The sequence below is a fragment of the Telmatherina bonti genome (assembly GCF_933228915.1).
Source record: "Telmatherina bonti genome assembly, chromosome: 4".
In the NCBI taxonomy this organism is placed as follows: Eukaryota; Metazoa; Chordata; class Actinopteri; order Atheriniformes; family Telmatherinidae; genus Telmatherina; species Telmatherina bonti.
Genome location: NC_136622.1, coordinates 3,841,428 through 3,854,106, shown reverse-complemented (window position 1 = coordinate 3,854,106; position 12,679 = coordinate 3,841,428).

The window sequence follows — 12,679 nt, the reverse complement described above, 5'->3', positions numbered from 1 at the left end:
ACTGCAGGGAGGGGGTCTGCTGGTTCTGGGATTCAGGATGGAGAACCCAGCTGGAACCAGGATGCTGGATGGAGACTGCAGGGAGGGGGTCTGCTGGTTCTGGGATTCAGGATGGAGAACCCAGCTGGAACCAGGATGCTGGACGGAGACTGCAGGGAGGGGGTCTGCTGGTTCTGGGATTCAGGATGGAGAACCCAGCTGGAACCAGGATGCTGGACGGAGACTGCAGGGAGGGGGTCTGCTGGTTCTGGGATTCAGGATGGAGAACCCAGCTGGAACCAGGATGCTGGACGGAGACTGCAGGGAGGGGGTCTGCTGGTTCTGGGATTCAGGATGGAGAACCCAGCTGGAACCAGGATGCTGGACGGAGACTGCAGGGAGGGGGTCTGCTGGTTCTGGGATTCAGGATGGAGAACCCAGCTGGAACCAGGATGCTGGACGGAGACTGCAGGGAGGGGGTCTGCTGGTTCTGGGATTCAGGATGGAGAACCCAGCTGGAACCAGGATGCTGGACGGAGACTGCAGGGAGGGGGTCTGCTGGTTCTGGGATTCAGGATGGAGAACCCAGCTGGAACCAGGATGCTGGATGGAGACTGCAGGGAGGGGGTCTGCTGGTTCTGGGATTCAGGATGGAGAACCCAGCTGGAACCAGGATGCTGGACGGAGACTGCAGGGAGGGGGTCTGCTGGTTCTGGGATTCAGGATGGAGAACCCAGCTGGAACCAGGATGCTGGACGGAGACTGCAGGGAGGGGGTCTGCTGGTTCTGGGATTCAGGATGGAGAATCCAGCTGGAACCAGGATGCTGGACGGAGACTGCAGGGAGGGGGTCTGCTGGTTCTGGGATTCAGGATGGAGAACCCAGCTGGAACCAGGATGCTGGACGGAGACTGCAGGGAGGGGGTCTGCTGGTTCTGGGATTCAGGATGGAGAACCCAGCTGGAACCAGGATGCTGGACGGAGACTGCAGGGAGGGGGTCTGCTGGTTCTGGGATTCAGGATGGAGAACCCAGCTGGAACCAGGATGCTGGACGGAGACTGCAGGGAGGGGGTCTGCTGGTTCTGGGATTCAGGATGGAGAACCCAGCTGGAACCAGGATGCTGGACGGAGACTGCAGGGAGGGGGTCTGCTGGTTCTGGGATTCAGGATGGAGAACCCAGCTGGAACCAGGATGCTGGACGGAGACAGCAGGGAGGGGGTCTGCTGGTTCTGGGATTCAGGATGGAGAATCCAGCTGGAACCAGGATGCTGGATGGAGACTGCAGGGAGGGGGTCTGCTGGTTCTGGGATTCAGGATGGAGAACCCAGCTGGAACCAGGATGCTGGATGGAGACTACAGGGAGGGGGTCTGCTGGGTCAGTCTCATCTACTACCAGTTCATGTGAAGCCTTATGTATATTTAGTATCGCTGGAGGCGGACCAACAGTATGGGTTGCAGCGGATCCTCCTACCAGACCTGCTTTCCAGACTGGACCTGCTGTCCTTGTCTTCAGGACTGGTGGACATATCTGCAGTGTTCTGCAGTCTGTTGGACTGTTTAAAGTTTGTTTGTTTCGCCACCATCCTGTCTGGTCGTGTTTTGGTTTTAACTTCCAGGACCGCGGTTTACGGTGACTCTTGTAAACCTGAGGATCCAAACTGACTCAGTTTTTCAGGGTTAAGACTAGTTTAAGGCAAATCTCAGGGTTTGATTGTTCTCTTCCTCAGGCAAATAAAAATCATTTAAAGGTGTAGAAATCAAACGGAAAAGCGGAGAGCACTGGAAGTCACGATCAGAATCACATGCAGCTGTTTTAGGTGCTCGCTGAAGTGAGGATTCTATCCCAAATAATTCCGTGAATACTCTGCACTTCGTGCAACGTGCAGTAAACAGGAGAAATGTCTTGTCTCGTCTTCGTGTTGCTTATCCGGGGTCGGGTCCGAATGGGCCTAAGCAGGGAAGCCCAGACTTCCCTCTCCCCAGCCACATTTACCAACTCTGCGGGGGGATCCCGAGGCGTTCCCAGGCCAGCCGAGAGATATAATCCCTCCAGCGTGTCCTGGGTCTTCCCCGGGGTCTCCTCCCAGAGGGATGTGCCTGGAACACCTCACTAGGGAGGTGAGCTTCGCCTTCTGGCTCAGCTCCTTCTTCACCACGACAGACCGGTGCAGAGTCCGCATTACTGCAGACGCCGCACCGATCCGTCTGTCCATCCTTCCCTCACTCGTGAACAAGACCCCGAGATATTTAAACTCCTCCACTTGAGGCAGGACCTGACTCCCGACCCGGAGAGGACAATCCACCCTATTCCGGCTGAGGACCATGGTCTCAGATTTGGAGGTGCTGATTCTCATCCCAGCCGCTTCACACTCGGCCGCGAATCGCTCAAGTGAGAGCTGGAGATCACGACCAGATGAAGCCAACAGGACCACGTCATCCGCAAAAAGCAGGGACCCAATCCTGAGGCCACCAAGTCGGATCCCCTCAACACCTCGGCTGCACCTAGAAATTCTGTCCATATAAGTTATGAACAGAATCGGTGATAAAGGGCAGCCTTGGTGGAGTCCAACCCTCACCGGAAACGGATCTGACTTACTACCGGCAATGTGGACCAAGCTCTGACACCTGTCGTACAGGGACCGGACAGCTCGTACAAGGGGGTCTGGTACCCCATACTCCCAGAGTACCCTCCACAGAAGCCCCCGGGGGACACGGTCGAACGCCTTCTCCAGGTCCACAAAGCACATGTAGACTGGTTGGGCAAACTCCCATGCCCCCTCCAGGACCCCAGAGAGGGTATAGAGCTGGTCCACTGTTCCGCGACCAGGACGAAAACCACACTGCTCCTCCTCAATCCGGGATTCGACTATCCGGCGGACCCTCCTCTCCAGGACCCCTGAATAGACCTTACCAGGGAGGCTGAGGAGTGTGATTCCCCTGTAATTGGAACACACCCTCCGGTCCCCCTTCTTAAAAAGGGGGACCACCACCCCAGTCTGCCAATCCAGCGGCACTGTCCCCGATGTCCACGCAATGCTGCAGAGGCGTGTCAGCCAGGACAGCTCCACAGCATCCAGAGCCTTAAGGAACTCCGGGTAGATCTCATCCACCCCCGGGGCCTTGCCGCCAAGGAGCTGTTTGACCACCTCAGCGACTTCAGCCCCAGAGATAGGAGAGTCCACCCCTGAGTCCACCAGCTCTGCTTCCTCATTGGAAGGTGCGTTGGTAGGATTGAGGAGGTCTTCGAAGTATTCCTTCCACCGACCCACTACGTCCCGAGTTGAGGTCAGCAGCTCTCCATCTCCACTGTACACAGTATTGATGGAGCACTGCTTCACCCTTCTGAGCCGCCGGATGGTGGACCAGAATCGCCTCGAAGCCGTCCGGAAGTCTTTCTCCATGGCCTCGCCGAATTCCTCCCATGTCTGAGTTTTTGCCTTGGCGACAGACGAAGCCACATGCTGCTTAGCCTGTCGGTACCCATCAGCTGCCTCCAGAGTCCCACAGGCCAAGAAGGCCCGATAGGACTCCTTCTTCAGCTTGACAGCATCCCTCACTGCTGGTGTCCACCAACGTGTCCTGGGATTACCGCCACGACAGGCACCAACGACCTTACGGCCACAGCTCCGGCTGGCCGCCTCAGCAATAGAGGCACGGAACACAGTCCATTCGGACTCAATGTACCCCGCCTCACTCGGGACATGGTTGAAGCTCTGCTGAAGGTGGGAGTTGAAGCTCGCTCTGACGGGGGACTCAGCCAGACGTTCCCAGCAGACCCTCACAACACGTTTAGGCCTGCCAGATCTGACCGGCTTCCTCCCCCACCATCTGAGCCAACTCACCACCAGGTGGTGATCAGTTGAAGCTCCGCCCCCCTCTTCACCCGAGTGTCCAAGGCATGTGGCCGCAGGTCCGACGATACGACTACAAAGTCGATCATCGAACTGCGGCCCAGGGAGTCCTGATGCCAGGTGTACATATGGACACTCTTATGCTGGAACATGGTGTTCGTTATAGACAATCCATGACGAGCACAGAAGTCCAATAACAAAACACCATTTGGGTTCAGAGGGGGGGGGGGGGGGGGGGGGGGGGGACCATGCCTCCCAATCACTCCCCTCCAGGTCTCACTGTCATTGCCCACGTGAGCATTGAAGTCCCCCAGCAGAACAATGGAGTCCCCAGAGGGAGCACCCTCCAGCACGCCCTCCAAGGACTCCAGAAAGGGTGGGTACTCTGAACTGCTGTTCGGTGCATAAGCACAGACAACAGTCAGGACCCGTCCCCCCACCCGGAGGCGGAGGGAAACTACCCTTTCATCCACCGGGGTAAACCCCAACGTGCAGGCACCAAGCTGGGGGCTGATGAGAATGCCCACACCTGCTTGGCGCCTCTCACCATGAGCAACTCCAGAGTGGAAGAAGGTCCAGCCCCTTTCGAGGGTTCTGGTTCCAGAGCCCAAGCCATGCGTCGAGGTGAGTCCAACTATATCTAGCCGGAACCGCTCAACCTCGCGCACAAGCTCAGGCTCCTTCCCCACCAGAGAGGTGACGTTCCACGTCCCTAGAGCCAGCTTCTGCAGCCGGGGATCGGACCGCCAGGGTCCCCGCCCCTTGCTGCCGCCCAGCTCACATTGCACCCGACCCCTACGGCTCCTCCCGCAGATAGTGAGCCCACGGGAGGTGGGGCCCATGTAACCCTTTCGGGCTGAGCCCGACTGGGCCCCATGGGTGAAGGCCCGGCCACCAGACACTCGCTCCCGTACCCCACCTCCAGGCCTGGCTCCAGAGGGGGGTCCTGGTAACCCGCGTCCAGGCAAGGGAACATTTATGCCCAGGTTCGTCGTCATCATAGGGGCCGATGAGCCGTGCTTGGTCTGGTCCCGCCCCTAGACACCTGTTTGCCATGGGTGACCCTACCAGGGGCATAAAGCCCCCGACAACATAGCTGCTAGGATCTTCGGGACGCACAAACCCCTCCACCACAATAAGGTGACGGCTTAGGGAGGAAACAGGAGAAACTGTTGTTGAATTAATGATGTGACCAGTGTTTCTTTTCAAACACGAAAAAATATCATTCATGTGCAGCTCTTTCCAGATATTTTGCGAACTAGATGTTAGAGTATCCCTCCTGCTGTTGTGAGCATTTATCTGCTTTTGTGTCTTCTGGTTTCTTATTAAATCCCAGACTGACTCCCAGGGTTGTGCAATCATCTGATGCATGGCTGCGTTCTCATCTTGGGTGATGCTTTTTTCTTTCCAGTTTGACTCAGGCTCCGTGTTTCAGTTTATGCAGCTGCAGGGATCAGGAATAAGACTGCTTGCTTGTGGTGCAACGTAATAACCAGGAATCTAAACAAACTTTTTCACCAGACAACATTCTCGCTGCACGCAAAAGTAACTCAATCCTCCCAGTCTGAGGTTTTTAAAGACTCGTTTTTGATTGCATGAATCTGTGTTTTAGTGTGTACGGCAGGCCGAATCGGAGAAAACTGTCTTCGCTTTGTGAGATACGTGTGGACAAGCCCAAAGTCCATACGCTGCATACTGCCCCTAGTGGTGACCCCAGTATTGAGCATGCTGGCTGAATCCTGCTGTAGTGGGTACATAGATCCTGCAGAATGGCGATATGCACGTTGACATGCACAGCAGGTTTATCCCAGCTCTTCCAGTGTGAAAGCAAACAGAGTGGAGCACAGAGAAGATGCTGAGCAACATGATGGATAAACTGCTGCAGCTCGCCCTGAATGGATTCCTGTAAAAAGAGAAACTCTTCATTCCTGCTCTGCTGTTCAACATTAAATCATTTTAATGATGCTACGACCTCTTCTGTCTCGGCCAGAGGATGGGCCAGGCATTTTCTTCTCTTGCTCAGTGGTTATTCTAGCTTGCAGTTGTTTGCAGTTGTAAATCCACAGCGTCTCAGCTACATTGTTCTGTTTATTGCATGTTTGTTATCTTACAGTGATGACAAGTCATTCCTGTTCTGGATGGTAGTATCCAGAATGTTGTTCCTGTTCTGGATGGTAGTATCCAGAATGTTGTTCCTGTTCTGGATGGTAGGATCCAGAATGTTGTTCCTGTTCTGGATGGTAGTATCCAGAATGTTGTTCCTGTTCTGTATGGTAGAATCCAGAACGTTGTTCCTGTTCTGGATGGTAGGATCCAGAACGTTGTTCCTGTTCTGGATGGTAGGATCCAGAATGTTGTTCCTGTTCTGGATGGTAGTATCCAGAATGTTGTTCCTGTTCTGGATGGTAGTATCCAGAATGTTGTTCCTGTTCTGGATGGTAGGATCCAGAATGTTATTCCTGTTCTTGATGGTAGTATCCAGAACATTGTTCCTGTTCTGGATGGTAGTATCCAGAACGTTGTTCCTGTTCTGGATGGTAGTATCCAGAATGTTGTTCCTATTCTGGATGGTAGGATCCAGAATGTTGTTCCTGTTCTGGATGGAAGGATCCAGAACGTTGTTCCTGTTCTGGATGGTAGTATCCAGAACGTTGTTCCTGTTCTGGATGGTAGGATCCAGAATGTTGTTCCTGTTCTGGATGGTAGGATCCAGAATGTTGTTCCTGTTTTGGATGGTAGTATCCAGAATTTTGTTCCTGTTCTGGATGGTAGTATCCAGGATCTTATTCCTGTTCTGAATGGTAGTATCCAGAATGTTGTTCCTGTTCTGGATGGTAGGATCCAGGAAGTTGTTCCAATGCTGGATTGTAGGATCCAGAATGTTGTTCCTGTTCTGGATGGTAGGATCCAGAATGTTGTTCCTGTTCTGGATGGTAGGATCCAGAATTTTGTTCCTGTTCTGGAGGGTTGTATCCAGAATGTTGTTCCTGTTTTGGATGGTAGGATCCAGAACGTTGTTCCTGTTCTGGATTGTAGTATCCAGAATGTTGTTCCTGTTCTGGGTGGTAGGATCCAGAATGTTGTTCCTGTTCTGGATGGTAGTATCCAGAACATTGTTCCTGTTCTGGATGGTAGTATCCAGAACGTTGTTCCTGTTCTGGATGGTAGTATCCAGAATGTTGTTCCTATTCTGGATGGTAGGATCCAGAATGTTGTTCCTGTTCTGGATGGTAGGATCCAGAACGTTGTTCCTGTTCTGGATGGTAGGATCCAGAACGTTGTTCCTGTTCTGGATGGTAGTATCCAGAATGTTGTTCCTGTTCTGGATGGTAGGATCCAGAATGTTGTTCCTGTTTTGGATGGTAGTATCCAGAATGTTGTTCCTGTTCTGGATGGTAGTATCCAGAATGTTGTTCCTGTTTTGGATGGTAGTATCGAGAACGTTGTTCCTGTTCTGGATGGTAGTATCCATAATTTTGTTCCTGTTCTGGAGGGTTTTATCCAGAATGATGTTCCTGTTCTGGATGGTAGTATCTAGAACGTTGTACCTGTTTTGGATGGTAGTATCTAGAACATTGTTCCTGTTCTGGATGGTAGGATCCAGAATGTTGTTCCTGTTCTGGATGGTAGGATCCAGAATGTTGTTCCTGTTTTGGATGGTAGTATCCAGAATTTTGTTCCTGTTCTCGATGGTTGTATCCAGGATCTTATTCCTGTTCTGGATGGTAGTATCCAGAATGTTGTTCCTGTTCTGGATGGTAGGATCCAGAAAGTTTTTCCTATTCTGGATTGTAGGATCCAGAATGTTGTTCCTGTTCTGGATGGTAGGATCCAGAATGTTGTTCCTGTTCTGGATGGTAGTATGCAGAGTGTTGTTCCTGTTCTGGATGGTAGGATCCAGAATGTTGTTCCTTCTGGATGGTAGTATCCAGAATGTTGTTCCTGTTCTGGATGGTAGTATCCAGAATGTTGTTACTGTTCTGGATGGTAGCATCCAGAATGTTGTTCCTGTTCTGGATGGTAGTATCCAGACTGTTGTTCCTGTTCTGGATGGTAGGATCCAGAATGTTGTTCCTGTTCTGGATGGTAGTATCCAGAATGTTGTTCCTGTTCTGGGTGGTAGTATCCAGAATGTTGTTCCTTTTCTGGATGGTAGGATCCAGAACATTGTTCCTTTTCTGGATGGTAGTATCCAGAATGTTGTTCCTTTTTTGGATGGTAGTATCTAGAACGTTGTTCCTGTTCTGGATTGTAGGATCCAGAATGTTGTTCCTGTTCTGGATGGTAGGATCCAGAACGTTGTTCTTGTTCTGGATGGTAGTATCCAGAGTGTTGTTCCTGTTCTGGATGGTAGGATCCAGAACGTTGTTCCTGTTCTGGATGGTAGGATCCAGAATGTTGTTCCTTTTCTGGATGGTAGGATCCAGAATGTTGTTCCTGTTTTGGATGGTAGGATCCAGAACGTTTCTCCTGTTCTTGATGGTAGTATCCAGAATGTTGTTCCTGTTCTGGGTGGTAGCATCCAGAATGTTGTTCCTGTTCTGGATGGTAGCATCCAGAACATTGTTCCTGTTCTGGATGGTATTATCCAGAACATTGTTGCTATTCTGAATGGTAGGATGTCGAACGTTGTTCCTTTTCTGGATGGTAGTATCCAGAATGTTGTTCCTGTTCTGGATGGTAATATCCAGAACGTTTTTCCTGTTCTGGATGGTAGGATCCAGAATGTTGTTCCTGTTCTGGATGGTAGTATCCAGAATGTTGTTCCTGTTCTGGATGGTAGTATCCAGAATGTTGTTCCTGTTCTGGATGGTAGTATCCAGAGAGTTGTTCCTGTTCTGGATGGTAGTATCCAGAATGTTGTTCCTGTTCTGGATGGTAGGATCCAGAAAGTTGTTCCTGTTCTGGATGGTAGTATCCAGAATGTTGCTCATGTTCTGGATGGTAGTATCCAGAATGTTGTTCCTGTTCTGGATGGTAGGATCCAGAATGTTGTTCCTGTTCTGGATGGTAGTATCCAGAACGTTGTTCCTGTTCTGGATGCTACCATCCAGAACGTTGTTCCTTTTCTGGATGGTAGTATCCAGAACGTTGTTCCTGTTCTGGATGGTAGTATCCAGATTGTTGTTCCTATTCTGGATGGTAGGATCCAGAATGTTGTTCCTGTTCTGGATGGTAGGATCCAGAATGTTGTTCCTGTTCTGTATGGTAGTATCCAGAACGTTGTTCCTGTTCTGTATGGTAGTATCCAGAACGTTGTTCCTGTTCTGGATGGTAGGATCCAGAACGTTGTTCCTGTTCTGGATGGTAGTATCCATAATTTTGTTCCTGTTCTGGAGGGTTTTATCCAGAATGTTGTTCCTGTTCTGGATGGTAGTATCTAGAACGTTGTACCTGTTTTGGATGGTAGTATCTAGAACATTGTTCCTGTTCTGGATGGTAGTATCCAGAATGTTGTTCCTGTTCTGGATGGTAGGATCCAGAATGTTGTTCCTGTTTTGGATGGTAGTATCCAGAATTTTGTTCCTGTTCTCGATGGTTGTATCCAGGATCTTATTCCTGTTCTGGATGGTAGTATCCAGAATGTTGTTCCTGTTCTGGATGGTAGGATCCAGAAAGTTTTTCCTATTCTGGATTGTAGGATCCAGAATGTTGTTCCTGTTCTGGATGGTAGGATCCAGAATGTTGTTCCTGTTCTGGATGGTAGTATGCAGAGTGTTGTTCCTGTTCTGGATGGTAGGATCCAGAATGTTGTTCCTTCTGGATGGTAGTATCCAGAATGTTGTTCCTGTTCTGGATGGTAGTATCCAGAATGTTGATCCTGTTTTGGATGGTAGTATCCAGAATGTTGTTCCTGTTCTGGATGGTAGGATCCAGAATGTTGTTCCTGTTTTGGATGGTAGTATCCAGAATTTTGTTCCTGTTCTGGATGGTTGTATCCAGGATCTTATTCCTGTTCTGGATGGTAGTATCCAGAATGTTGTTCCTGTTCTCGATGGTTGTATCCAGGATCTTATTCCTGTTCTGGATGGTAGTATCCAGAATGTTGTTCCTGTTCTGGATGGTAGCATCCAGAAAGTTTTTCCTATTCTGGATTGTAGGATCCAGAATGTTGTTCCTGTTGTGGATGGTAGGATCCAGAATGTTGTTCCTGTTCTGGATGGTAGTATGCAGAATGTTGTTCCTTCTGGATGGTAGTATCCAGAATGTTGTTCCTGTTCTGGATGGTAGTATCCAGAATGTTGTTCCTGTTTTGGATGGTACTATCCAGAATGTTGTTCCTGTTCTGGATGGTAGGATCCAGAATGTTGTTCCTGTTTTGGATGGTAGTATCCAGAATTTTGTTCCTGTTCTGGATGGTTGTATCCAGGATCTTATTCCTGTTCTGGATGGTAGTATCCAGAATGTTGTTCCTGTTCTGGATGGCAGGATCCAGAAAGTTGTTCCTATTCTGGATTGTAGGATCCAGAATGTTGTTCCTTCTGGATGGTAGTATCCAGAATGTTGTTCCTGTTCTGGATGGTAGGATCCAGAATGTTGTTCCTGTTTTGGATGGTAGTATCCAGAATTTTGTTCCTGTTCTGGATGGTTGTATCCAGGATCTTATTCCTGTTCTGGATGGTAGTATCCAGAATGTTGTTCCTGTTCTGGATGGTAGGATCCAGAATGTTGTTCCTGTTCTGGATGGTAGTATCCAGAATGTTGTTCCTGTTCTGGATGGTAGGATCCAGAAAGTTGTTCCTATTCTGGATGGTAGGATCCAGAATGTTGTTCCTGTTCTGGATGGTAGTATCCAGAATGTTGTTCCTGTTCTGGGTGGTAGCATCCAGAATGTTGTTCCTGTTCTGGATGGTAGTATCCAGACTGTTGTTCCTGTTCTGGATGGTAGGATCCAGAATGTTGTTCCTGTTCTGGATGGTAGTATCCAGAATGTTGTTCCTGTTCTGGGTGGTAGTATCCAGAATGTTGTTCCTTTTCTGGATGGTAGGATCCAGAACATTGTTCCTTTTCTGGATGGTAGTATCCAGAATGTTGTTCCTTTTTTGGATGGTAGTATCTAGAACGTTGTTCCTGTTCTGGATGGTAGTATCCAGAAAGTTGTTCCTGTTCTGGATGGTAGGGTCCAGAATGTTGTTCTTGTTCTGGATGGTAGGATCCAGAATGTTTTTCCTGTTTTGGATGGTAGTATCCAGAATTTTTTTCCTGTTCTGGAGGGTTGTATACAGGATCTTATTCCTGTTCTGGATGGTAGTACAAGAATGTTGTTCCTGTTCTGGATGGTAGGGTCCAGAAAGTTGTTCCTATTCTGGATTGTAGGATCCAGAATGTTGTTCCTGTTCTGGATGGTAGGATCCAGAACGTTGTTCTTGTTCTGGATGGTAGTATCCAGAGTGTTGTTCCTGTTCTGGATGGTAGGATCCAGAACGTTGTTCCTGTTCTGGATGGTAGGATCCAGAATGTTGTTCCTTTTCTGGATGGTAGGATCCAGAATGTTGTTCCTGTTTTGGATGGTAGGATCCAGAACGTTTCTCCTGTTCTTGATGGTAGTATCCAGAATGTTGTTCCTGTTCTGGGTGGTAGCATCCAGAATGTTGTTCCTGTTCTGGATGGTAGCATCCAGAACATTGTTCCTGTTCTGGATGGTATTATCCAGAACATTGTTCCTATTCTGGATGGTAGGATGTCGAACGTTGTTCCTGTTCTGGATGGTAGTATCCAGAATGTTGTTCCTGTTCTGGATGGTAATATCCAGAACGTTTTTCCTGTTCTGGATGGTAGGATCCAGAATGTTGTTCCTGTTCTGGATGGTAGTATCCAGAATGTTGTTCCTGTTCTGGATGGTAGTATCCAGAATGTTGTTCCTGTTCTGGATGGTAGTATCCAGAGAGTTGTTCCTGTTCTGGATGGTAGTATCCAGAATGTTGTTCCTGTTCTGGATGGTAGGATCCAGAAAGTTGTTCCTGTTCTGGATGGTAGTATCCAGAATGTTGCTCATGTTCTGGATGGTAGTATCCAGAATGTTGTTCCTGTTCTGGATGGTAGGATCCAGAATGTTGTTCCTGTTCTGGATGGTAGTATCCATAACGTTGTTGCTGTTCTGGATGGTAGTATCCAGAACGTTGTTCCTGTTCTGGATGCTACCATCCAGAACGTTGTTCCTTTTCTGGATGGTAGTATCCAGAACGTTGTTCCTGTTCTGGATGGTAGTATCCAGATTGTTGTTCCTATTCTGGATGGTAGGATCCAGAATGTTGTTCCTGTTCTGGATGGTAGGATCCAGAATGTTGTTCCTGTTCTGTATGGTAGTATCCAGAACGTTGTTCCTGTTCTGTATGGTAGTATCCAGAACGTTGTTCCTGTTCTGGATGGTAGGATCCAGAACGTTGTTCCTGTTCTGGATGGTAGTATCCAGAATGTTGTTCTTGTTCTGGATAGTAGTATCCAGAATATTGTTCCTGTTCTGGATGGTAGTATCCAGAATGTTGTTCCTGTTCAGGATGGTAGGATCCAGAATGTTGTTCCTGTTCTGGATGGTAGGATCCAGAATGTTGTTCCTGTTCTGGATGGTAGTATCCAGAAAGTTGTTCCTGTTCTGGATGGTAGGATCCAGAACATTGTTCCTGTACTGGATGGAAGTATCCAGAACGTTGTTCCTGTTCTGGATGGTAGTATCCAGAATGTTCTTCCTATTCTGGATGGTAGTATCCAGAATGTTGTTCCTGTTCTGGATGGTAGGATCCAGAACGTTGTTCCTGTTCTGGATGGTAGTATCCAGAATGTTGTTCCTGTTCTGGATGGTAGGATCCAGAATGTTGTTCCTGTTTTGGATGGTAGTATCCAGAATGTT